We start from the raw sequence: 24,136 nt of genomic DNA, 5'->3' as shown, positions 1-24,136 counted from the left end.
TTTTAACATCTGTCATCACAGGCAGGGCCTCTTGGGAGGTTTAGCCTACAGAATTGAGGAGGTCTGCCTTGGGGGTGTCTGTCTTTTCTGGATGTTTACCCAGCTGTCAGTTCCTATGAAGCCCAGGTCTCCCCATTCCATTATCCATCAGGAGCCTTCTGCTGGGGTAGCCGTGGTTTCCACTCGGTCCATGATGATTCTGGTGTTTGCCTGTTGTCGCAGCGTAATTACTAATAAATCCTTTTTTTACTCTAAAAAATGCCCCAGTTTGGACTATAAATTAATTATATGGTCACTCTAACTGACAAATCAAGAAGCATCTATGCAGAAACCGAAAGCCCTCTTTTCATCATGATGGGTCTATCTCAGCCACTTTTGTTTCATGGACTTAGAATCTTGAACTCACAATAGGCCCAAACTCCCAGTCAGTTAAGGAATCTCCTCCAAGCTACATAAATGTTCCTGGTCATAGAGTGAGCTACACAGTCCATAGACCGGTTAATTACTAATTGTGAGTAATCACTTCCTTACCTTGTACCAAAATCTGCCTTCCATATCTTTTATACAATGATCTTAGCACTACTCTCAAGAAGGTGAAAACTCAATTCTCCTTCCCAGTCCCATAAGAGAACCCCCTTAAGTCCTCTGTTATCCAGCCCAAACACCACCGAGCATCAGGAACAAATTCTAAACAGCATTTGGGAATGTCGCTTTGGAGTCAGACATACCTGGATTCGGATCTGGGCTCCATCACTCCCTAGATAGATGGCCTTTGGTAAATACTTAACTTCTCCAATTTCACTTGCTTTGTCTGTAAATTTTAACAAACATTAACTACTTAAGCTAGGCACCACTGGTTATGGAACCAATAGCTAGTTCCCTTTTCTTTCTTACTAACCAAGGGGCTCACTTAAATGCTCTTGGATTACCCAGCTTTCTTGCAGCTAGATGTGGTCATGCAACGCAGTTCTGGACAAGGAGCTGCAAGAGGAGGTACCAGTTGGAGTTTCTGAGAAAGCCTGTTAGAGGGCACACATCCAGCTTGCATTCACCTTGTCAGTTTGTGCTACTTAGCTTCTCCCTTCATTCAAATACTCCCTGCCTAAAAATTAGTTGTGAAGCACAAAATAGAACAGCTACGCTGCATACCTGAGGAAGAAAGCCTCCAGCAAAAGAGACTGGGTTCTTGATGGCACCACGGGGCCTGCATACTCACCCTGAAATGCTTACAGCTGGACTTCCTATTACATGAGAAAAATAAATCCCTCCATTGGATTTATTCAATGGTTGAACCATTGAAATTGGGTTTCTGCTACTTGCAGTCAAACCAGTCCTAAATGACACATACTTCAGAAGGTTGTTTTGAACATAAAATGAACTTACTATGGTGCCCAGCACAAAACATATAGTGACTGGTTTACTATTATCACTATCATAATTATTATAATTGCTTCTCATTTCCATAGACCTTAGGGAGAGGGGCAAGAACATGTAGCTATAGCAATCCTTCCAACCTCTGATAGCACCGACACAAAAATATCTGTGATCTCTTAAGCACACACAAAAAAGTCAGTTGCTGATGTCTCAACAACTGCGTCTTTGTTAGTGGCTAATGAAGCCAGTTCTTCAAAGCACCAGATCCCGAGAGCACAAAGAAATGAAATTCCACCTGGCTGGCAGGTCAGGGAGCAAGATCTTTCCTGTAGTAAAGGGTGAGCCTGGTTTCCTCTCTGGACTGGGAATCCATCCATATCGTATCCTGCATCTCCCGGAAGTGCTGTCCTCTCTGAATGACAAGCAAAGCACAACACTTTAAGGATGTCATTATTTCATGGGAAGAGAGTTTCTGCTCAGAAACCAAAGCCACACCTAAAACCAGCTGAGCTTAGGAGCACATGTTCAAGTGGAGCACTGGGAAGTGGAATGAGCTTTCTATAACCTTACTGAAGCATCTGCCAAGATCAGACAAGGATGGGACTGGCCATGCATTATTCCCTGGAGTCCACCAAGCCACAGATTTGGGTTCACGGGGGCCTATCATGGTATTCATCCCACCTCCACCTACTCCCTACTCCACTCTGCAGATATAAAGAGTGGTGAAGTGAAAACACTCACACACACGCACACACACACACACACACACAATACAAAAGAAAACATCATAAGTTTCAGAGTTCAACAGACCTAGGGTTCAAATTCCAGTGGGTCACTTATAAACCAGGTACTTTTGGGCAGACCATTTGCCCTTTCTGAGCTGCAGTTTTTGTATCTGTAAAATAGATAAGAGTTTCACAGGTATGCAGAGGATTGAAGGAGAAAGTCTGTGGGGCAGTACGTGGTACAGGGTTATCATTAGTCCCTCTTTCCCTATCAGCAGGATGGCGCTGGCTGACTTTTTGTATTCACCACCCAAGCCCAAGGAGTGGACCCGGCTCAGGTCACTGCCACCAAGGGCAGTTTGTTTGTTGCCTTCTACCCTGTGCATCATCATCCAAGTTTTTGGGCCACACTTGGGGAGCCAAAGCCTTCTCCAAAGCTGAGGTCATAAAGCAGAAAAAGACAAAGCTCTGCTTTCAGAAAGCAGGTTTGGTTGGCAGTGAGCAAAGCCACCTCTCTATAGCCAATCTGCCCTTGGGTATGGGAGTGAGTCCCCAGCAAACCCAGCACAAAGTGGCTGGCCCGCTCAGCCCTCCCACCCACCACAGCCATGCACAACACCTGGACAAACATCTAAGGCCTGGGAAGCAGCTTCGCCCAGCCTCTCCATCTCCAGGCACAGCCCCCTTGGGGCACAGCCTCAGGCTGGATAGAATATGACAGTCACAAGATTCACACCTCAAGCCACGAAACATACTTTTCTCCTTACGTCACCTGGCAGGTGTCATCGGCAGTTGGTTTTACAGCTACAGTGGCACACACAGCATTTTCTTCACCTCTGTGTTACAGGAATGGCCACTGTTACTCTCCTCACTTTTTTTTTTTTTTTTTTTTTTGAGACGGAGTCTCGCTCTGTCACCCAGGCTGGAGTGCAGTGGCCGGATCTCAGCTCACTGCAAGCTCCGCCTCCCGGGTTCACGCCATTCTCCTGCCTCAGCCTCCCGAGTAGCTGGGACTACAGGCGCCTGCCACCTCGCCCGGCTAAGTTTTTGTATTTTTAGTAGAGACGGGGTTTCACTGTGTTACCCAGGATGGTCTCGATCTCCTGACCTCGTGATCCGCCCGTCTCGGCCTCCCAAAGTGCTGGGATTACAGGCTTGAGCCACCGCGCCCGGCCACTCTCCTCACTTTTAACCACTGGAGTATCTAGGGACATTTGTCAACAGGGTTTGTGGATATTGAGAATGGCTGGATATTCATTCATACATTTCTCTGCAACTCCATAAGCTGGCAACATAAGGCCATGCAAAAACCAGAAATTTGGGGTCCATACATAATGACTCCACACAAAATGTGTTTTGTCATAGAGTATAAGAGTAGATAAACCAGTAATAGCAAACAATGTGTATTAACTGTACTTCAGGCTCTGTGCTGAGCATGTCACTTTCTACAATTATTATTATTATCCATTATCCCCATTTTACAGAAAAACTCCCTTGAGTCTTCTTGGTGTATTCTAGATTTTAATTATTTGTAGGTTTTATATATTATAAATCTTTTCCCATTCTGTTCCCTTTTTCGTCAACTTTGCTCATTGTGTTTACCCTTTACAGAATTTTAAATTTTTAAAATATAGTCAATTCTGTTAAAATTTCAACTTATGGCTGGGCATGGTGGCTCATGCCTGTAATCCCATCACTTTGGGAGGCCGAGGTGGGCAGATCGTTTAAGGTTAGAAGTTTGAGACCAGTCTGGCCAAAAAGGTGAAACCCTGCCTCTACTAAAAATACAAAAATAAGCTGGCCATTGTGGCACAAGTCTGTAATCCCAGCTGCTGGGGAGGCTGAGGCAAGAGAATGGCTTGAACCCAGAAGGCAAAGGCTGCAGTGAGCTGAGATGGCATCACTGCACTCCAGCCTGGTCAACAGAATGAGACTTCATCTCAAAAGATAATAATAACAATAATTTCAACTTATGGTTTGTGTATTGAGTACCTTCTTTAACACCTCTAATATCTCATTTTAGCTTTATAATTTTACTTTTGCACTGAATTCCTCTTTGGCCTATGCTTGAGATAGTGAACCAATGAGCTGTTTCTCCACTACCAAGTAGTAGGTTTTAGGCAATCCATCCCTTCCCCACTGATTGATGGTGCCATGTTTATCCCAAAGCAGGTTCCCATGTAGACTCAGGTCTGGCTCTCACTCTCTGCTCTTTCCCTAGATACTGATCCCATACTGATTTTGTCTGGAAGGGTGAGTTCCTTCTCTCTGCTCTTCTTTTTCAGAATGACTTAGGCATCATGAACCTTTATTCCTTCCTATGAATTTTAGAGTAAGTATGTTGAAGTCCTCAAAAAAAAAAAAACAAAAAAAAAAAAACAAAAAAAAAACCTTGCAATAATTTTATCTGAAATTACATTGAATTTATAGGTTAATTTTGAGGGAAATTAACATATTTGTATTTCAAAGATGTGGTATATATTTCTATTTATTCAGATCTCTTCAAACCAACAATTGAGTTTTAAATTTTTCTTGGTAAGTTCTTTAATAGGTTATTTTCTACATGCTTTAGAGTTTGGGAATAGTATCTTATTTTTAAAAAAAAATATTTTCAAGATGGTTTTGATAAAGAATAATAATTCTTAGGCCAGGCACAGTGGCTCATGCCTGTAATCCCAGCACTTTGGAAGGCTGAGGTGGGAGGATCACTTGAGGCCAGGAGTTTGAGACCAGCCTGGGCAACATAGTAAGACCCTGTTTCTACAAAAAAATAAAAAATTACCCAGGCATGGTAGTGGGTACCTGTAATCCCAGCTATCCAGAAGGCTAAAGTGGGAAGATTGCTTTAGCCCAAAAGTTTGAGGTTGCAGTGTGCTATGATCTCACCAATGCACTCCAGCCTAGGCAACACTGTCTCAAAAAAAAAAAAAAAAAAAAAAAAAGCAAAACAAACAAACAAACAGAAAAGGAATAACAATTGTTTAAAAGTAATCAGGTATTCATCATCTCTGCTGAAGTCTCTTATTTTATTTAGTCTATTGATTAAATATGCTGAGACAACCTTTATTTCTTTTTTCTCTCCTTTTCCTTTTTTCTTATCTTCCTGTCTTGCCCAGAAACTGCAAATACAAAACAATTAACAGTTAACTGTTGTTAAACAGTAACAATGAAAGCAGGTTGTGTCTAAATTTTCTTTTAAATCCCATTGTATGACCATTTACAACTTTCAAATAACTTCCATACTCATTACACCATTTGTGTTTCATAAACACCCATTAGTAGGGAGAACAGGTATATGGCTCATTTTATAATTAACATTCAATACGGTTGGGTTTTGGAGGATCACAAAATGAGAAAGGATCAAAATTCATATTCAGGTCTTTAAAGCTTCAAGTTCTCTCACTATAACAAGCTGATTTATATCTAAACAAAGTATATAAAACTACACGATTTAATTCAGTAACACTGAATTTTAATTTAAATCTCATTCCATCCTGAAAAAGATGATCTGATATCATCCTATCATTTTTAAAGAAAATTGTATCAGCTGATATTAAATGCTTAAACATTTTCAAGGTGTAAGAGCCATATGACCATTATCAATTAGGGTTGTAATTCTACTAAGAATTTGGGTCTATACCATAGCAAAACAATCAGTTAATTTGGTCAGTTTAGGTAAACAGGTCAGTTTTGTGGGAAGGAGGGAAATTAGGTAAGAAATATTCATCAAATTAATTTTATTAACATTGCAATACAACCAAAAATTTTATTTGGTTGGGCATATTCAAACATTTAAAAGCTGCTCTAAAGATAATATTGTTACCTCATTTTTATAAGAAGAAAAAACTAAGTAAATCAATTTCTTGGTTGTGCAAAAATAGCCCAAGGGGAAGTGACAGACCTGTGAACAGAACTCATGAATTAAACCTGAGCTTGGTCTACCAGTTCTCTGTAATCAAGTCCCATGATTCACTGACAGAAATCAATGCCTCTTAAACTCACTGAATGACAGACACCTCAACAGACATACATCTGTGGATTCCCATAGCTCCTTTAAAAGTAACCATCAGGAAGCAATTAGGGAGTGCATCTGTCTCTAACAATGAAGGTATTTTTCCTTCCATTTCTTGCATCTTCTCTTAGGGAATGTGTAACTGATCGTCCTCTCTAAATGGTGCTGTTACTTGGAATGTACGAAGTATGCTGACTTATGAAAGAATCCCAGGCTTAGACAGCAGGAAAACACAAATAAAGCCATACTCAAAGAAGAAGAATCAAAGTATCTCAGAAGAGGAAACCAGAAAATTGTCATCTTTCTTAAATACAGCTTTGCAAGCTGAGTGATAAAATACAATAATGTAACTAAGCAGGAGGCTTACATAACTGTGAAAAAAAAAATGAGGGGCAAAGAACTGTTCCAAATCCATTGTATTTATTAGAACCTCTGATTTCCTTTCAAATGGTACATGCAATGAAATTTACTGTGAGCTAGCTAACAAAAAAAAAAAAAAAAAGCTTTTATGGGAAATAAGTATTGTCAGAAAAACTAATAGATTCTATTTTAAATCCTCAAGATTATAAAATTGAGCTTTTAATAGATGAAGAAAAAAAAAGGCTCCAGAACAGAGGCATCACGGAGGCAGTGATTTCTATTTAATCTATTATCTGCCAAAGAAAAAAAAAATCACCTCAATTGAAACTAATATAGTTTTCTGTGGCAGAATATACTATAACAGCTAATAATGCAGTGGCTGTCTGTATTAAGTGAATTTTCTTTTTGTTAAAAAAAATACCCATGTTTGTTAAGCACGTGAACTGTACAAGTTTATATTTGGCCAACTCCTGTCCCCCCACCTGTTCATTCAGGCATTAGCCCTCAGGACTTACAAAGCAAATGAATGTATCTGTAGGGCAATGGGTAAAAATAAACTGAACTATTCTTGTAACACTATCAAAAATGATCTGACCAAATAGAAGATCACATTTCATGAGGCAAAGTAGTCAAATGAGATGTTTCCTCACGTTTTACGATTGGTTTGGCTTATTCACTGAGTATAAAATAGCTGACCTTCATTCCAGGAGAATGAGCAGCAACCAAATTTAATGCTATTTGCTCAGGGGTTCAAATCTGGTTTCATTGCCTCTGAGGCAAAGTTTCTAAATGTGCTACTGTTACACAGAGACCCAATGCTTGGCACATAACTAAGGAGGAACATTTAAGTCAATGGACACTATATCAGCTTTGTGGGTTAATCATGTTATTTCAATGTGTTTCTCTCTCTGGGAATAAACTTCAAGTAGAAGTTGGATACGTTTTTTTTTTGAGTAAGCACATAAATATATTTTTTGAAGTAAGTATATTTTTGTGCTTCTTATATATGTATAATGCTTATTATATATAATATATTAAAAATATCCTCTATAACAAGAAGTTCTCGGCTGGGCGCGGTGCCTCATGCCTGTAATCCCAGCACTTTGGGAGGCCGAGGTGGGTGGATCATGAGGTCAGAAGTTCGAGACCAGCCTGACCAACATGGTGAAACCCCGTCTCTATTAAAACTACAAAAATTAGCCAGGTGTGGTGGTTCACACCTGTAATCCCAACTACTCGGGAGGCTGAGGCAGGAGAATCGCTTGAACCTGGGAGGCAGAGGTTGCAGTGAACCAAGATCGTACCGCTGCACTCCAGCCTAGGGGAGAGAGTGAGACCCAGTCTCAAAAAAAAAAAAAAAAAAAAAAAGAAGTTCCCAAGGACAGGCAATTATAAAATCAACCAGTACTATCACTCCCTGGCTCACTATTCTTTAGCCATATTGGCAATGGATTGCTTGAAAAACCTAGTCGTGGTTGATTGAATCATCGTTCACAATTTTTCACATCTTTCCCATATTAAATGATTTATCCACATTCATCTACATTCTTCCAAAATAACACCCACAATGGGTAAAATATTTTCCCCATCCCATTGATTTTGGGCTAGGCCGTATGGCCTCCTTTAGCCAATGAAGTGTTCCTGAACATGTTAAGAGACCTTAAATGTGCTTGTGTGATTCCATTTGGGCTCCTGTGCTCCTATCGTGTGCTATGTAAGGAACATGTTCCCGGAAGTTATTGGTCAACACAGGATGAGTAACATACAAGGGAGACCTGAACCCTGGAGTCCAGCCAAGCCCTACCAGTTGCAGCTGACCCACAGACTCATGTGGGAGGAATCAATGCTTATTGTTTCAAACTAGAGTTGTGGGTAGTTGGTTGTAGCACACTGCTATAGCAAAATCTCAGTGCCTTCGCACACACCCTTCCCTCTACTAGAAATCGTCTTGCACGACCACTCTTTGCCTAGTTAATTCCTACCTATGCTTCAGATCTCAGTTTAAATGTCTTGACCACAGGACAGATGTCACAAACCAGATGACCTCCCCCTTCACATCCTGGGTTTCCTCTTTTGTGAGATTCATCACATTTACAACGTTTGGCTTCATGGCATTCACACAGAATACAAGCTTCTTTAAGCGGTGGGACCACAATGTATTTTCATTGGTATTATTCCTAGCACATGACACACAATGCGAATACAAAGTAGATTTAATAAATATTTGTTACATGATTTTTTTAAAAGGTCATTTGGTTCTACTATGTAAGAGTTAGAAAAGAAACTTAATTTGTATGAGTTTTGGTTTTCAGCAATTATAACATGAACACAATAATACCTATCTCCTAAAACAGTGAGGATTAAATAAACCAACCATTAAATTTAATGAATTTGAGGAAAGACTTATAAGTATCTGACACATGGGTGCATAAAAGGCACTTGATAACTGACAGTTTTTATTATGGTTGGAAAGATAAATATATTTGCCCTCTGTCTAAGAACTTGATTTATTTTAAAGTGATATTTTTGCAAGTTAAAAAAAGAAAGAAATCAGATTCGGTTGCTACTTATGATTATTTATTTTGTATATTTCAAAGTATCCTGCTTACTTCCCAGACTCTGAGCTCCTTTTAGAAGCACTTTCAGGTAGAATTCAGCTAAGAAGAAACAGGTTGGAGATTGATACTTGGTTTATTTCAAACATTTGTCATTAAATGACTCTATCCTTTTAAAAAAGAATGAAATTCATTTTTGCTATTTATGTTTATTTCTATTTGTATTCCTTCCCACCATTTTTGCCATTTAAAATTTTTTTCCCTGCTTAATTAATTTTTTAGAGTTGGCACTTACTTATTTTCAAAATGTTTTTCTTCATTCCTACAAATAGCTTTTGGAACAGGATTTTATACAACCTAAATCAGTTTTTTTCTTTTGCCAAAAACAACATATATCCACTACAAAAAATTAGAAAATACAGGTAAGTGTAAGGAAGGGAGATTTAAATGTTTATAATCCTGCCACTCAGAGATCTCCACTGTACATTCCTCCAAATAGTTTGATTCAAATGCATATTTTTAATAATGGTGGAATTATATTGTACATTTACCCTTTTGAAGTTAATATTTCATTTAATTGCCACAATTATCTTTCTATGCCAATAAATATTCATCTACATCTTCTATTAGTAGCCTTCCATCATAACGTCATTTACCTGAGCAATTCCCTATTGTTGGAAATTTAGTACATTTTACTTTTTTTCTTTTACTATTATCAGCAGTATCTTTGTGAATAAGTGAAGAGATAACAATGAGTTACCCAAACCTTTAGAAAACACCATGTAATGGGGTCTTGCAGTGCAGAGCAGAACAGATCATTAGCCCAGCTGTAATCCAGTCCTTTCCTTGCATTTCTTATTGTGAGTCTAAGACCATCATTGGAAAATAATAAAGTTTGGTAGATGGGCTAAACTAGAATAAGAGAATTTGAGGCAACACTTTCATTTCTGGCATCAATAATGAATGTGCAAACCAGAACCTACAAATCGACTCGTGATCAAAAATACCTTAACAGAAAGCAGGAATTCTGAAATGGGAATAAGGGAAACAGAAGGAAACCTATAGACCCCTGTTGTTCTCACTATCTGCAGCTACCATGTCCATATTTGTTTTGACAAACACTCCTTTCCCACAATCTGGTCTCTGGTATCATGAGCACTGACATTCCCATTTTCCAGATAAAGGCACTGAGGCACATACAGAGGGGCTGACAACAGTGTCCACAGTGCCACAGTTAGTAGCACAGCCAGGGTCTGAGCCTGTGTGTTCTGGCTCACAGACAAGTGCTCTTTTTATGCTCACAGAGTTCTCAGTAATACCGGGAATTCTTCAGAAGAGGGAACAGGGCGCAATGCAGCAGGGAGATTAGCAGAAACAGAGTTCTCCTGAGAGTCAGCATGGAGGCATTTGTTAGCTACTCAACACTGGTCTAACATCCACGGTAAGAGGATCATAAATACCTCTATCCACCTCCCTAGGGCAATATGAGCATTATTGCTTATTTAGAAAGTTGTCCCTGTAAGAGCTTTGATATTCTCAAAGGAAAGGTGCTGCCGAAAAGTGAAAACATTTTCTGTGCTTCCACTATGCATGTGAGAGAAAGGGGATTTGGATCCGGTAAAAGAATTATTGGCAGGCACATCAATTCTTTGTCTAATCATATTAGGATAATACTCCTGAGCTCCTTGAATGGAGGCATCGTGAGTACCTGCCGTGCTTAGCACACACCTTACAAAACAGTGAAAATCTTACTCAACACAATCAGAACTGCTCATTCATGAGCTAATCAGTAATGTCAGTCAAGAAAAAAAAAGGGGATACATTTAGGTTGTAAATGTAATCACTCTACAGGTTCTTCCCGCCCGATGCACAGAAGAAATCAGTTCACTGACACCATGGTATTGGAGTGAAGAATGAGTTTAATTCATGCAGGGCCACCCAGTGGAAGGACTGGCATTATCACCCAAGCTGGTCTCCCCGAAGGCTCAGAGGCTAAGGTTTTCCAAGGGTAGTTTGGTGGGCCAGGGACTAGAGAATGGGTGTTCTTGACTGGTTGAGGATGCAATCAGAGGAATGTGAAAAAAAATAATCTTCATGTGCTAAGTCTGCCTCTGGGTGGGGGCCACAGGACAGGTTGAGTCATGAGTCACAAGTCCAGGTAGGGTTAGCAGGTTGCCAGAATGCAAAAGCCTGAAACACATCTCAAAAGACCAAACTTAGGTTCTACAATAGAGATGTTATCTATAGGAGCCACTGGGGAAGTCATAAATCTTGTGACCTCTGGCCACATGACTCCTCAGCAATAAGAGATGATAGAAACTCTGCCTATACCTTAGCAGAATTCAGGCCCCTTCCATAATCCTAATCTTGTAGCTTTTCATTCGTCTTACAAAGGCAGTTTCAGCCCCTGAACAAGGAGATGATCAGTTTTAGGTAGGTACTATTATGATCCTTGTTTCAAAGTTAAACTATGCACTAAATTCCTCCCATGGTTAGCTTGGCGTACACCTGGGAATGAATGAGGACTGCCAGCCTGTGAAGCTAGAAGCAAGTTGGAGTCAGCCATGCTAGACTTCTCTCACTGTTGTAATCTTTGCAAAGGTGGTTTCATAAACATTATATTTTACTTATTTTTTTAATCTTTTTAAGATGGAGTCTCGCTCTGTTTCCCAGGCTGGAGTGCAGTGGTGTGATCTCAGCTCACTGCAACCTCCATCTCCTGGGTTCAAGTGATTCTCCAGCCTCAGCCTCCCGAGTAGCTGGTATCACAGGCATGTGTCATCACACCCGGCTAATTTTTTTTGTATTTTTTAGTAGAGGTGGGGTTTCACCACGTTGGCCAGGATGGTCTTGAACTCCTGACCTTAGGCGATCCGCCCACTTCGGCCTCCCAAAGTGCTGAAATTACAGGCGTGAGCCACCGCACCTGGCCCATAAACATTATATTTTAAATTAAATAAATATAAATGTATTTGCCAATCTGGTGGAAGGCCATGGTTCTTTCTCTCACTATAGATTCACTGGCAAGGGTCCAATACCACCTTTTTTTTGCCTAAACCACACCCATAAGATCTCATTTTTCATTTCCAACTTTTCTTTCTTTGTAGTGGGTGAGAACTTAAAGATACTCATGAGCAAAATACTGTAGAGTTTATTATTTTTCCTAATCTCTTATTGCTAACTAATTTAACATTAGTGAGTCTTTCCAAAGTATTCCAGTTAAATGTCATTGTAGTAATTCTCTCTCTTCACTCTCATGTTATTAAAGTAATATTAAAGTAAATAGCATAATTTTAATAACAAGTAAAACTAGCACAAATATGTCAGGGAACAAACAATTCTGATTCTCACAAAGCACAAAACTCAGCTTCTCAGAGAAGAAAGGGATCGGTGTGGACAAAGTGGACAGCTCTGTTCAGTGTGTTTTGAGCACCAGCCCAAGACTTACAGAGGGAACGGACACTGGTTCCTCCTACGAGTCGCTTAAGTAGAAGTTGGTTTAAAGAGTGCCCACTACAGTTTTTTTTTATTATTATTAGTTAATCATTAATATTAAGCAGTGTATTTGTGGACAATGACTGGTGACAGTCCCAGGCAGGAGTTTAAATCATATGTATCCATTCACACTCAAAGTTTTAAAATCCCATCCTCCCTATCCAAATAAATTTCCAGAGTCTGTCAACTTGCCTCTCTACATAATAGGTTTGAGTTCACATTATCCTGCTCATAGGACCATAAAAGACCCTGTTACTCACCAGGGAAGCCTCTTACGATGAGAGGGAAGAGCTAGAAGAGCAAATTAAATCTCAACTTTTATTTTCTTCCTACTACTTACAAACATTGTAAGCTTTCTTATTATTTCTTATTTTCTGCCTCCAACCATTGGAAGGTAAGTTCTGCGAGAGGAAGGATTTCATCTCCCTCACCTACCTCTATATTCTCGGCACACTTAGAAGAGTGCCTGGCACAGAGAAGTTATATAATAAATGTTTGTTAAGTGAATGATTGATTTAACCCAGGTAAACACAACATGGATGTTTGCTACACAAATTTGATCCCGCTTAATGGTTAACTTTTTGCTTTTCCATTTTTTAAATAAATTTCTAGACTGTTAGAAATTTTTCAAATTTCTTGGCGAAAATACAGCATGCAAAAGGCTAGCTAGATTTTAATCTTGTCTAAATCAGGTCAGAAAAATCACTTTTATTCCAGAAAACACAAAGGGCAAAGTACAATGGCTAGAGCTACCTAACAGCTACACTCACCAGGTGTGCAAAGCGATTTAATATTGTCATTCAGACTCAGCTCTAATGAGCAATCTTGTTTATCTACAAAACTGTGAACAACCAGCTGCTAACAACCGGACATTGTCCCCAAGCCCAGCACACTTCATGTCACCTCTCGATGCACCTACAATCTAGGACCGTTATTAGAACTTCTAATAAGGACCACGATAGAACTGCTGAGAAATAAAGAAAAAAATGAATTTCATTGTATGCTTTAAAACTTTATGTTTAGTTATTTTAAGTATATGTTTTGTTCTGTTACACTTAGATTTGCAACTGAAAAGAGAAAGGCATATCAGAAAGAAGCTTTTTGTTAAAGCAGGCTGATGAAGAAACCAATGATAGATGGAAAGCACAACTAATTTTTAGTTACCAGAGGAAGCAACAGAAAGTTTCTCCAAAAGAAAGGAAAAATAAAGAAAGAAGCAGCCAATTGGAGAATTACTTATTTTTATTATGCCAATTAAAATGATAGTCAAGGGGCCAAGCACAGTGGCTCATGCCTGTAATCCCAGCACTTTGGAAGGCAGAGGTGGGTGGATCATTTGAGGTCGGGAGTTTGAGACTAGCCTGGACAACATAGTGAAACCCTGCGTCTACTAAAGATACAAAATTAGACAGGTGTGGTGGCGGGCACCTGTAGTCCCAGTTACTTGGGAGGCTGAGGCAGTTGAACCTAGGAGGCAGAGGAGGTTGCAGTGAACCAAGATTGCACCACTGCACTCCCGCCTGGGTGACAGAGTGAGACTCCAACTTAAAAAAAAAAAAAAAAAAAAAAAAAAAAGATAGTCAAGGGTTTCATGCCCCACATGTCTCCCTCTTTTTGTTTTTGAGACAGAGTCTCACTGTGTTAACCAGGCTGGAGCGCAGTGGCTCAGTCTTGGCTTACTGCAATCTCTGCCTCCTAGGTTCAAGTGATTATCCTGCCTCAGCCTCCTGAATAGACAGGACTACAGATGTGTGCCACCATGCCCAACAAATTTTGTATTTTTAGTAGAGATGAGGTTTCACCATGTTGGCCAGGCTGGTCTCGAACTCCTGACCTGAAGTGATCCGCCCCCCCTCAGCCTCCCAAACTGTTGTGATTATAGGCATGAACCACCATGCCTGGCCCCACATATCTCCACAGAGTGAACATGACCACGATCTTTCTTAAAGCATCACCTTTCATAGTCTTTCAATATAGAGTTATGGACTTTACTTCAAACATTACCTCGTCTTCCACATTCAGCCATCAAAACCATTGAATACAACATTTAAAACGTTTTGCAAGTTCAGCACTTCTCCATTCCATTGATACTGATTCAGACTCTGCTCCTCACTGCAATGAGCTGTTGTAACAGCCCCTGAATGATCTACTTGCCAGTGCTCTATTCTTGTGCTAATCCATCTCATGAAGCCACCAGGCTTCCCTCTGACCCAAACTCCCTGGCATACCATTTAAGGCTTTCACCCCAGCTCACCTCTGAAATGCTCTTTTTTTTTTTTTTTTTTTTTTTTTTTTGAGATGGAGTCTTGCTCTGTCACCCAGGCTGGAGTGCAGTGGTGCAATCTCGGCTCACAGCAACCTGCACCTCCCAGGTTCAGGCAATTCTCTGCCTCAGCCTCCTGAGTAGCTGAGATTATAGGCACCCACCACCACGCCTGGCTATTTTTTTGGTATTTTTTTAATAGAGATGGGGTTTCACCATCTTGGCCAGGTTGGTCTAGAACTCCTGACCTCATGATCCACCCGCCTTGGCCTTCCAAAGTGCTTGGATTACAGGTGTGAGCCACCATGCCCAGCCTGAAATCCTATTTCTAGTCAATCCTCCTGCAGCATATATTTTTATGCTTTAGGCACAATTAGCAGATAGTGAGCTACATGAGTCTGAAGCCCAGTGGGACAATCTGGAGCAACTGAACATTTGTAAATAGAGTAGTTCATGATTTCTGTGGTGGATACTGTGATGTGCCACTCAGATCCTTCAAGACCATGATTCTTATTCTTCCAACTGCAGGGGAGTGCGGAGTCACAGCTAAATCTCTCTCCAAAGAAGCTGCCTTACTCAAGCTCACATCCCCTCCACACTGGCAGCCCATGTCCAGTGACTGGTTGAGGCGGAGCACAGAAGCCCAGACCCCTTGCCTTCATGGCTGATAACTCTGACGGGTGATCCCAGCTTGAGGACTCATCCCACACCATGGGCTCTGTGTTGGCTGTATTATAGCTTACCTTCTCCTTCTGCCCAGTCCTGATTCCCTTACTTCCAAGGAATTCTTCCCTATAAAGCTCCTGCATAGAAATCTTAGGCACAGGGTCTGATTCCAGGAAACCCCACCTAAGGTGGTTTTATTTACATTTTACTTGAAATATTATTATCTTATAAAAATGACTTGCTTTTTAATTAATGTTTATGCTTGACCATTTCAACTTTTTTAAGGTTTCAATTTAATTCAGAATGTTTAATTGAAAGGAAGGAACATCTATATCTTTTTTTTTTAGGTATTAATTCCTATCCAGCTCCACAATCAGATATTGCTTAAAATATCAGAGCCAGAACTCTGAAATCTGGCTCCATCGTTTCCCAGCTGTGTAACCGTCAGTAGGTTACACAGCCCCTTTGTGTTTCCATTTCCTCACCCATAAATTGAGGATAATAACAATAAAATGATCCTAAATAAACTGTTGGGAAGACTAAATGAGTTATCATATATAAAGCATTAAGAATGATGCTTAGTAAAAATACATGTGCTAAAATTCATTAGGGTAACACTAGCTGCTATAACAAACAGACCTAAGATCGTCCAATGGCTTGACTATATAATAGATATTTCTTCCTCATTTGTTTACATGGTTTTACAGGGACTATGTTAATAGATGCCCAGTTATCTTCAGTACATAGCTTCTCCATCCCAACTGGCCAGAAAAGGGAAAGAAAATGAAGGAGTATGTACCAGAGAATTCTATGGAGGTCATTCTTCCTGCTCAAATCCCATTGGCCAGAACATAATCACATGGCCACACCTAACTGCAAAGGAGGCTGGGAAGTGTAGGCTAGACAATGGATTGTAATGACTAGCTGTCTATACAGCAAATTTTGCTGTACTGATAATTATTGTTATCATCTCATTATTACCAACTTTCAAGCTTGGGCTCTTATCTCCACTTACCTAGAATGTTGCAAAAGCCTCCTCACTGGTCCAACTCCAGGCTATTTGCCATCCCAAACCCTTCCTCCACAACAAACCCAGAGTTATTTATCTAAAATCCAAGTCTGATCTTGTCCCTCACCATCCTCCAACTTCAGTTTAATATCCTTCTGTGACCTCCCCACTGCCTCAGGTTCCAGTCAAGTCCTCTTCAGTGCCTTCATGACTCAGTCCCTCCACATCCCTTTAGTTCATCACCAAAATCCCCACCCACCTTGCAGCAGGTGTTTGTGATTTACTTTGTGCCTGCAACAGTGCTGGACACAGGCTATTCCAGTGAAGAAGGCGGGCGGGATCCCTGCCACATTTTAATAATGTAGCCAAAAAAACAAGTAAACAAATAAATATGTAATATTAAGCTATAACGAGTGCAGTGAAGAAAGATACAGCGTTAAAAAAAAAAAAAAGGGAGTGGTGAGCTAAATGAACAGGGAGTAAATAACATCTTAAGTTTCACGTGCAAGTGACAGCCATTCTGCAGCAGGATGCATTGTGGACTTTTTATATTCACTATAATTATCCACACCCCTGAGACTGCATATTAGAAAAGAGTTCTTATCATTGACCTATATTTGCATTCCTTTTAGCTTCTTTTATAGCTGTTATTCAGGGAAATAATATAGAGCACTAAAGATTGCCTAATGTGCTATTTGTGTGGGATGTTGAGAGAATGTCATTTGCTATTGCCCCACGGGGCAGCGATGGTACGAATGACTCAATTTTTTCCCTGCAACCTTCTTTGCAGGAAAATTCAACTAAAAATATTTAATAAAACCAAGTTTTACTCAAGTATGAAAAACTGTTCTTTTTTAAGTTCCCTGGGCTATGTTACTGTCACTGTGATAGCTTAAAAAATATTACATATATCATGTTCCTGTCACTTTACTGGATTTAGGCTTTCAAATTCAGAGCAGGTAAAATTGAAGGTTTTCTTACAGAGGCTGTTCTTTTAACCAGGGTGATTTGCTCCCATCCGACTTAGCCATTTTTTTAATTTTTGTTTTTGAGATGGGAACTCGCTCACTGCAGCTTCAAACCCCCAGTCTCAATTAATCAATTATCCTGCCTCAGCCTCCCAGGTAGCTGGAACCACAGAAGGATACCACCAAGCCCGGTTAATTTTTAAAATTTTTTTGTAGAGATGGGGGTCTCCTTATGTTACCCAAACTGGTCTCAAACTCCTGGGCTCAAGCGATCCCCCCGTCTCAGGAAGGATCCTCACAAAGTGCTAGGATTACAGGTGTAAGCTACGGCAGCTGGCCCTGACCTAGATTTGTATTGGTCTAATATAAGCACATGCTATAATGTGAGATGCACATTAAACCATGAATTTCCTCTTATAATCCTTCTGTTAAAACACTGGAATGTTTTATTCAAAAGGATTTTTAAAAATAATCTAATTGTTGGCCAGGTGCAGTGGCTCACACCTGTAATCCCAGCACTTTCGAAGGCCGAGGTGGGAAGATCACTTGGGGTCAGGGGTTCAAGACCAGCCCGTCCAACATGGGGAAATCCTGTCTCTACTAAAAATACAAAAATTAGCCAGGCATGGTGGCACACACCTGTAATCCCAGCTACTTGGGAGGCTGAGGCAGGAGAATCACTTGAAGTGGGAGGCAGAGGTTGCAGTGAGTCGAGATCATGCCACTGCACTCCAGCCTGGGTTGCAGAGCAAGACTCCATCTCAAAATAAAATAAAATAAAAATAATAATCTAATTTTTAAATAGTTGAGGAATCATTAAATAAAATGTGGAATATTATACAGTCATCAAAACTCAAGTTTGTGGGGCCAAGCATGGTGACTCATGCCTGTAATCCCAGGACTTTGGGACGCTGAGATGGGAGGATTAATTAAGGTCAGCAGTTTGAAATCAGCCTAGGCAATATAGTGAGACTTTGTCTCCACAATTTAAAAAGAAGAAGAAGAAAAAAAAAAAATTAGCCAGATGTGGTGGCATGTGCTTGTAGTCCCAGCTACTAGGGAGGTTGAGGTGAGAGGATGGCTTGAGCCCAGGAGTTCAAAGCTGCAATGAGCCTTGAACTTGATTGTGCCACTGAACTTCAGCCTGGGCAACAGAGCAAGACTCTGTCTTTAAAAACAACAACAAAACAGTTGTTGTAAAACACTTAAATACTTAATAGCATGGAGAAATAGTTGGGATATAAAACCAAGTGGAAATGGGAGAACATTTTTAAAAAGTGTAAAGGGTACAACTGTATCGGTCAGATTTAGAAAACCTAAAAGCATCTCAAAGAAGTCAGAAGAACAATAGTCTAGGACTGGCAGAGTAGCTCACAAAACTGTTAGGATCCCAGAGCGTTCAACCTCACTACTACCCTATCCCCAGTGCGTGACTTCTAAACAATGGCCCAAGATGGCTGCTTGAGTTCCAGCTGGTATAGCCACATCGCAGCCATGGGATGAGAAGAAGAAACAGGTGAGGAGGGCCATTGCCGTTTGTGACACACAGAATAATGGCCTGCTGAAGATGCCCAGGTCCCAATGCCTGAAACCTGTAAATATGTCATCTTTCATGGAAAAAGGAGCTTTGCAGATGTGATTAAGTCAAATATCTTTTGATGGAGAGGTTATCCTGAATTATCAACGTGAATCCTGGATAATGTAATCACAAAAGTCTTTATAAAGAAGGATCACATTCAGATAAGGAAATGTGATCATGGAAACAGAGATAGCAATGTGAGCAGGGCACTCTAAGTCAAGAAAAGCATGTAGCCTCTAAAAGCTGGAAAAGGCAAAGAAACAGATTCTTCTCTTGAGCCCCCAGAAGGAACAGCCCTTTCAACTCATTTTAGACTTCTGACCTCTAGAAAAGTGAGATAATAAATGTATATTGTTTTAATCCCCTAGTTATATGGCAATTTGTTACAGCAGAAATATGAAACTAATCCATTCTCCCTTAATTTACCAAGGAAGAAGATAAAATTGATAATGGAGCATAACTAATATATTCTGCCACAGTGTTGTCCTTTAAAAATGGGAATATATGACCAGCCTGGCCAACATGGTGAAACCTCGTCTCTACTAAACATACAAAAAATTAGCGGGGCGTGGTGACATGAGCCTGTAATTCCAGCTACTGGGGAGGTGAGGCAGGAGAATTGCTTGAACCCAGGAGGTGGAGGTTGCAGTGAGCTGAGATCTTGCCATTGCACTCCAGTCCGGTTGAGAAAAAAGAAGGGGGGTGGGCAGGGGAACATATATTCCAAAAGAAAGGGGCTAATGGTGTTTTCCTAGAAGTCTTTGGTTGTAAATATGGAACCCCAATCCCAATTCTAGTTCAGGCTAGGAAGGGGAGGAGAAGCTTATTTATAACTTATTTAAATGGCTCACCCCATTAAGGAACAAATGAAGGATAAAGTGTATACCCGTAACGCCTGTAACCAGGATTTGTCCAGCATGCTCTCTCGTTCTATTCCCTCTGCTTTTCTCTGTTTGCATTCATTCTCTTCTACTGAAGATGGACCTAATTCACATGATGAGAATCAAGGCAGTGGGCATCTCTGGGTCATTCAGTCCAACTTAAAGATCTTCACCTGATCGTTCATTACTTCACCCAGTAAATGCTATGTATTTACTGGGTCCCTACCATGTGCCAGGCAAGTGAGCAAGACAAACAAGTCCCTGGCCTCAGCCTGGTAGCTAATACAGATAGTCAACAAATGCACAAACAATATCTTCACAGATTATTTCAGATGTGATGACGGAAATGTGCAGAGATAAAATACACAGCAACTGGGGAGACCATTCCAGAATGGGTGGTCACGGAAAGCCTCTCTGAGGAGACATCTGAGACCCCAAAGATAAATAAGGCAGACAGGAGCATGACTGAGGGGCAGTGAAGACTCCATGGTGATGTCATTGAACAACAAGAAAGGGAGTCATACCTGGAGCAAGGTGGGCAGATGGGGACAGGGAGAGTTGGGGCCGCAGCCAGATCTAGCAGGGTCTCGTGGATACATCTTGGTTTTCCCGTGACAGTCCTCCTTGCATCTGTTTTCCTTACATTCGTATTCACAGCCATCCCAGTTTGAATATCAGTCATACAGTCACCCTACACACGAACTACAGGAGTCAGGATTTTATCCTAAGAGAAATGAAGAGGCATTGAAAAGTTATAAGAAGAGCAGTGAAACGATCTCATTTTTATTCAGGATCCCTGGAAACCAAAGAATGAGCTAGTAGATGCAGGAAGTTCAATAAGTCAACATTCAGGACACTAAATTTTTTATTTATTTGTTTTTCTTACTTTGAAAAATTGTTATTCTTATTTTAGAGACAGGGTCTTTCTCTGTCACCCAGCAGTGGCGCCGTCATAGTTCTCTGCAGCCTCCAACTTCTGAGCTCAAGCGATCTTCCCACTTCAGCTTCCCAAGCAGCTGGGACTACAGGTGCACACCACCACGCCTGGCTAATTTTTTATACAGACAGGGTCTTGTTTTGTTGCCTAGGCTGGTCTCAAACTCCTAGGCTCAAGCGACCCTCCCGCCTGGGCCTCCCAAAGTGCTAGGATTATACGCATGAGCCACGACGCCCAGCCTGAATTTTTTTAAATATAAGAAATCAATATAAAGACAAAATAAAAAATAGGTAAAATTTGTGCGTTTACCCTAAGGGATAGATACACTCTTATTATCCTCAGCTAATACACAGACCTTAATTCTACTGCTGATTTCCTTCCCACTTCTCTTCAACTCAGAAGCACTTTCTGAGGCAAAACATAGCTCCAGCTTCTGGTCTCATGGCAACTTGGCAGCACAAGGCTTCTAGGCTAAAATCCCAGCTTCCATGGATCCACACTGTTTCAGTCACAAATATTTACCTTGCCTGGCTCCGCAGGCTAATTAAAGGGGTAGGCTCTGTTCCTCTTGGCTCTCCTCTAAATTGCTTTCAGAGGAAGAAGCAGTGGCGGGACCAGAATGGCAGCCCTATCACTCATCTCCACACAGTGACTACCTTACAAATATCCTGTTCAGATTAGAAAAGGGGTTTGCAGCCACACCCTTGCCTCTCTCCAGCTGGATCTGAAATTGCATCTCCCAACGACGATTTCCCCTGGAAGCTGACATTAGCCCTAGCAGTGTATTCAACTGACAGTGCCTCTGAAAGAGGGGCTCTCAGGATCAAATACTAAGAGCTTATTATACCAGTTAGAACACAGTGTTTCACTGTGAATATTTACTTTTATTATATAAATGACATATGCTTATTATAAACAATTCCAGGTGAAGAAAAGGTGGAAAGTTCACAAGGAATTTTTCTTCTGCTCTCACTCAGCCCCAGCACTGAACCAAAGACTGCCCTTCCTCTAGAAACTTCTGTTATCAGTTTCTGTCATTTTCTACGCATCCACAAGCAAATGGGGAGATATATACACACACACACATATATCTGTCTCTCTCTATATATAGATATATATGTGTATATATATGGATATAAACACACACACAAACATATATAAACATATATATATGCATTTAAGTAGATCACCATAAAGGCTTTAAAGTGATTTCATAATAACAAGGAAGTCCACATTTGATAAACCATGAAGTGGAATCACGTAGTTCCAGTCAGAAAAGGGCTTGGCCCTTTCTACAAAGCTGAGTTGCTGGGTGAATCCTGGTTACAACTCACAACTGAGTCAAGAAGCCAAAACCAAATTGCCAGGCCCAGGAAGCAATCAGAACATGAGGTAAGGTTACAATTCTGAAAACAGATACTCAAAGCCTGGGCAGGGGAGGGAAATCAATGGAGAAGGTAGAAATACACTCTGAAAGGCAAGGGACTGAGAACGCTGGGTCTAGTCAGAAGGGGAGATGATATGATTTGGCTGTGTCCCCAGCCAAATCTCATCTTGAATTGTAGTTCCCATTATCCCCACTTGTTGTGGGAGGGACCCAGGGGGAGGTTATTAAATCACGGGGGCAGGTTTTTCCCCATGCTATTCTTGTGATAGTGAATACATTTCATGAGATCTGATTGTTTTATAAAGGGCAGTTCCCCTGCAAATGCCCTCTTGCCTGCTGCCATGTAAGACATGCCTTTTGCTCCACCTTCACCTTCTGCCATGATTATGAAGCCTTCCCAGTCATGTGGAACTGTGAGTCCATTAAACCTCTTTTCCTTTATAAATTACCCAGTCTTGGGTATTTATTATAGCAGTGTAAGAACAGACTAAACAAGAGAGAAAGCACCCCAGGGTTTACTGTCATCACTGGGGTGATGAGTAGGGAGCAAAAGTGGAGAAGTGACAACTTGAGTTTGCCTTACAGGAAAAAGCAAAGATATCACTGGAAAAACAGAACACACCCATCGACAAGGTAAGAGGAGACAAGGAGCTCACAGGGGCTGGGGCTGGATGGCATCTACCTAGGAGGCAGTCTCCCTCTGCCTCCTCTTTTAGAGACTTCTAATAATACTATAAGTTGCCTTTCAGCTTGCTTTTGTTTGCTTGCTTGCTTGTTTTAATATGGTAAACTGTGTATGTAACCTAAAATTCACCATTTTAGCCAATTTTTTTAGTGTACAGTTGAGTGGCATTAAGTATGTTCACAATGTTGTACAACCAGCACCATCATTCATCTCCAGAATTTTTTCATCTCCACAAACTGAAACTCTGTCTTCATTAATAACTCCCTATTATCTATCATATTAGTTCATCTTCATACTACTATGAATAAATATCTGAGACTGGTTAATTTATAAAGAAAAAGAGGTTTAATGGACTCGCAGTTCCACATGGCTGGGGAGGCCTCACAATCATGGCAGAAGGCAAAGGAGGAGCAAAGGCATGTCTTACATGGCGGCGGGCAAGAGAGCATGTGTAGGGAAATTGCCCTTTATAAAACCATCAGATCTCATGAAGCTTATTCACTATCATGAGAACAGCATGGGAAGAACACACCCCCGTGATTCAATTACCTCCCACTGGGTCCCTTCCACAACATGTGGGGATTATGGGAGCTACAATTCAAGATGAGATTTGGGTAGGGATACAGCCAAACTATATCACCTACTTCTCTCAGCCCCTGGCAATCACCATTCTAGTTTCTGCTTCTGTGAATTTGACTACTCTAGGTACTTTATATAACTGGACTCATACAGTATTTGTGCATTTTTGACAGGCTTATTTCACTTAGCATAATGTCTTCAGGTTTCATCTACGTTGTAGCATGTGTCAGAATTTCCTTCCTTTTTACAGCTGAATAATATTCCATTGTGTGGATATACCACATTTTGTTTATTCATTTATTAGTTGATGGACACTTGGATTACTTCAACCCTTTAGCTATTGTGAACAATGCTGCTATGAACATGGGTGTACTTTCAGGTGCTTTCCTAAATGAAATATTCTAAGCCATGAAAGATGAACAGGGTTTTTCTAAGCAGAAGACATTCCCAAGTGAGGGAAAGTGTGGTGTGAGGCAGCATGGCTTGTTCAGTGAAAGGTAGGAGGCCCCATGAGGCAGTGATATGAAAGAGGGGAAGAGTGACAACTGAGATAAAAAATGTGGGTCAGGCCATTGAAGTTAAAAATACAAAGAAGAATAGAACATATTCACCACCTAGTTGTGCTGTTTCTTAATATCTTGCCCTATTTACTCATTTTTCA

General features: G+C 40.6%; 1 long non-coding RNA gene across 1 annotated transcript in view; it reads right to left on the bottom strand.

Annotated features, from left to right (window-relative positions):
* Positions 1-758, bottom strand: part of LOC139356681 (uncharacterized) — a 68,930-nt gene extending 68,172 nt beyond the window's left edge. The window contains exon 1 of the long non-coding RNA XR_011608975.1: positions 729-758. This is a non-coding gene — a long non-coding RNA (uncharacterized lncRNA). The remainder of the gene's footprint in view (positions 1-728) is intronic.
* Positions 759-24,136: the final 23,378 nt, after the last annotated feature.

This window comes from Macaca nemestrina, chromosome 10 (assembly GCF_043159975.1).
Source record: "Macaca nemestrina isolate mMacNem1 chromosome 10, mMacNem.hap1, whole genome shotgun sequence".
Classification (NCBI taxonomy): domain Eukaryota; kingdom Metazoa; phylum Chordata; class Mammalia; order Primates; family Cercopithecidae; genus Macaca; species Macaca nemestrina.
Note: the sequence above shows the minus strand (reverse complement) of the source record. Positions and strands in the feature narration are given on the sequence as shown.